Source organism: Setaria italica, chromosome VIII (assembly GCF_000263155.2).
Source record: "Setaria italica strain Yugu1 chromosome VIII, Setaria_italica_v2.0, whole genome shotgun sequence".
Taxonomy (NCBI): Eukaryota; Viridiplantae; Streptophyta; class Magnoliopsida; order Poales; family Poaceae; genus Setaria; species Setaria italica.
The window spans coordinates 40124643-40128546 of NC_028457.1; the positions used below are offsets into that span (position 1 = coordinate 40124643).

Genomic DNA, 3904 nt, shown 5'->3' on the forward strand with positions numbered 1-3904 from the left:
GAGAAATACTAATTACAAGTTTTAATACAGTAAAAAGAGAAAAGTGAAATTCAGGTGGATTGTTAAGCCTCAGCAAGCAGCCCCGCCACATGGGGTGATACTATTGGCAGCAACTCAACGTTCTTCCCGTCCGCAGGTTTTCGTGCAGCAGCTCAACGAGCAGCACCTGCTCGGCAGCATGCCTCAGGGCCAGAGAGACTAGCATCCGGAAATTTTTTATATTTCTCTATGCAAAGAAAAAACACTCGGCAAATTTTAGCTTTCCCGTAGTGATGCATGGTCATGGTCTTCCACGAGTCAAATCTCATAACAAAAATATTGTTCTGTTTTCTAATGTCATATTAAGTTTTCTCTAGCACACATAAAATTGTCTGTAAAGAACGCATACTATGCTACTTACATTACAATTAATTGTTCACGAACCAGAACAATCTAATTAAGAAAACATACAGAAGCTGTAAAGAAAATGCAGGACAATAGACAAGCAAGGGCCAGCACAATACCTGGAGTGTAGAATCTCATGTAGGCCGGGTAGGACGCTAAAGTATTTTCCAGGTTCGTCAACCTCTCTCACCCGCCCTGACTTGATCTCTATGGTGAATAAGCCAGCATCTGTGCTTATGAAGATGGCACCCACACCCTCTGCAGCACCAACCACAAATGGTACCTCACCAGGATCAACAACACGGGTATAATTGTCTTCAGCTCGATGACCCTACATTGCACCCATTCTGCAGCTCCTTCTGAACTGACCTTCCTCGACCACAAATAAAGGCTGGAACCCTCAAAGCAGACAAACCCCAATGAACTGTCATCCATCACCATGAGGGTGATTCCGTATGCATTGTGCGGTGGTGGGTTAATCATGGATAAGCAGTTGTTGCACCCGTCGTACTTGATGATTGCATGACCCCGCCGAAGCGTGAAGTAGATCTCATCTCCGATAACGGCAGCTCGCCTAGGCTGGACATAAGGTAAGTGGTAGCGGTCTTCTTGAATGGCATCTTCCATATGCTGCACATAGCATTCACAACTATCGCCAAGAGATACTGGCGCGCTCCACACACCCGTTTCCGAGGAGTACAAGCTCACCTTAACCAGTAGGCCATCGTTGTCGGTGGCCATAAAGAGCACGCGGAAGGGGCCGCCGTGGCAGTCGAGATGATCGCAGCCGACGGCGGCGCAGAACACGGTGGCGGTGTGGATGAGCCAATCGATGTCCGGTTTAGGCGCCAAGTGCCGGTCGCCCGTGACGGGGTCCCAGACGAGGTAAACCAGACCCTCTTCCCCTTCCCCCCCACATCTGGACGAGGACGCGGCCGTGGCGGCAGTCGAGGGGGAGCGCGTGGTCGCCGTCGGAGCCCGGGTGGGGGAAGTCGGGCATCGATGTGGTGGAGGCGAAGCGGACGGGTGGGGGACCTTGCAGGACCTGGAGCCTGTGGAGGAGGCCGAGGAGGGGAGGGGCTCCGTGGAAGACGCGGTACCGGCGGCGGAAGGCGGGGTCGCAGAGGATGCGGAGCCACGGCTTGCAGACGAGGGCGGCGCGGAAGAGGTGCTCGGGCTCGTCCGGTGGGATGCGGAGGAGGATCTCGGCGGTGACGTCGTCGATCAGCTCCGTCGGCGTCGGCGGCAGTGGCGCCATGGTGCGCTCGTGGTCGGCGGATGCGAGAGGGGAATGGGAGGGGACGAGGGGTTTGGGTTGCGGAGAGGCGACGCGTGACGGCGTGAGCGAGAAGACAGCCGGTTGGGCTTGACCAAGGCCCACACATATTTTGGCCCGTGTCACGCAGCCTGGCTCACCAAAATTTGTACTCGCCGTTGACTTTTTGCCACCGATATCAATTAAACGAGTTAGGTTAATTAAAGTATCATTTTCTTTATTATCAAATGTATTTTACATTTAACTTGTAGGTTTATCTATTTGCAAATAAAATTGTAGAAAAGATAAATAATCAAACAAATGAAAAAAAGTTAACAACGTGATATATTTAAGAACGGAGGTAGTATTTGAAAATAACAGCTACTGCTACAAAATTCTATTGGAAATGTATATGAATACGATAGCTACAAAACTTCTCACTGATGTTGCCGAGCAATTGGATCGGCATGAGCAGGTTGTACACTCAAATGTGCCTGACTGCTGGGCCTGCACGTTTTGGAAACGTGAAAGGTGTATTCCCTCTGTGATTCCCTTCCTCTTCCGCCCAAATTTCTAGGCTCCCTGTTTCTGCTGCCATTTGAGCTCGATTTCATTTTTTTTTTCAACTTTCGTAAGGCAAGGTTAAATTTCAAATTTATTTATTTCGCAAAAAAAAATCATGTTATAGGAGGACTGCTCAACAACTTCCATAAACATTTTATTAAAAAAGGAAAAATATCAGGGTTCCATATCTCTTAGAATCTATTTGCAAATGATAAACATTTTTGTGGTGAAACTAAGTTATGACTCGTGTATCACCAATTGTTTTTTGTTTTTTTTAAAAAAGGTCTGATATTGCTAATTGACAAGCCTTTTCAAGACGAGAAGAACATTGAAATCACAAACACTGAATGCAAGTTTTTTTTCAGAAAGTGGAAACGATAGTCCACATAGTTTTAGTTTTGACTCTAGCATTTAACAGAACAGTAACCAAAATGTGCCTGATTTAAAACCTTGGTTTTTTGAGAGCTCATTAATTTTTTCTCGAACACGCAGAAAAACAGCGGACCATTGTATTAATCGTAGAAGAAAGACTCACACCCATAAACACACTCACACACACCTGTTTGTTTGGTTTTCAAACGCTCTCTTCCTTGCAGATTCTTTTATGCATGTTTTCTATTTCTAGATTTGGTATGTTGGTTTAGTGCAGATAAGCTCCTTTTCTGTGTATTATAAAAAAGGCGAAAATGTGTTTCTACTGCCCGAAGCCCGGGTGGGTTCAATCCTGGACGTAGATCTAGCATCGGGTCACGTACGATCTTGTCCTATTCATCTCTATTTCTCATATATCTTATTTATTTTGTGAACCGTACCTACATCGGCCTTCAGTTGACGGGACATAAACGTCCCGGATGCCTGTGTGAAAGGATAAAGTTGCACCTTTACATGCTCAACCACAAATTCATTGCTAAGACTAATTCCAGCGTAGGTTTTATAGAGGTTTTATGCACATTAATTAGGGTGCCATGTCAGCATTTTTGATGATGTGACAAGTGAGTAAATGAGGAGAGAGGTAAGAGGGGTTTCATCTAGATGAAACCATGTATGCACAGTTACCAGCACAGTTTGTGTCTTGCATGTAGTGCATATGAAACTACACCATGAAATTTTGCATTGTAGAGGTAGTTTCAAATACAATTTCATTTTCATCACTACCGGAAACCTTAAATTTGCTGAGTGTTTTTTTTTTCGAGTATTTTTTTCGGACACTCGGCAAACAAGCTCTTTGCCGAGTGCCGGGCTAAGAACACTCAGCAAAAAAAACACTCGCCAAACATTGAACTTTCCCGAGTGTCAAAAAAAATACTCGGCAAAGAGTGGGTTTGTCGAGTGTCAAAAAAAAACACTCGGCAAAGAGTGGAGTTTGCCGAGTGTTTTTTTTAACACTCGGCAAAACAATAAAATTTTTTCCTCTTTCCACCTTGAAATTTTTTCTACTCCCCACATACAACATGTGGTACTCCATGTTAAAGTTTGGTATATTTTTGAATTTGTTTGCTATATTTATTTAATTAATTGCATTTTAAGAAATTTTTTGGTATAAGTCAAATTTGAACCGCAAGTGATTCAAATTATAGAATAAAATGAGTAGAAAAATGATATTTATGTTATTTGGCCCAATTTGAGATCTGACCCGTGAAATGAAAAAAAATTTCGAACATCTTGTTCAGGAAACACGACCACGACCATGTGGTAGTGGTA

At 44.3% G+C, this 3904-nt stretch overlaps 1 pseudogene; it reads right to left on the reverse strand.

The window, feature by feature from the left end:
- Positions 1-347: 347 nt before the first annotated feature.
- LOC101758482 lies at positions 348-1136 on the reverse strand (annotated as a pseudogene).
- Positions 1137-3904: the final 2768 nt, after the last annotated feature.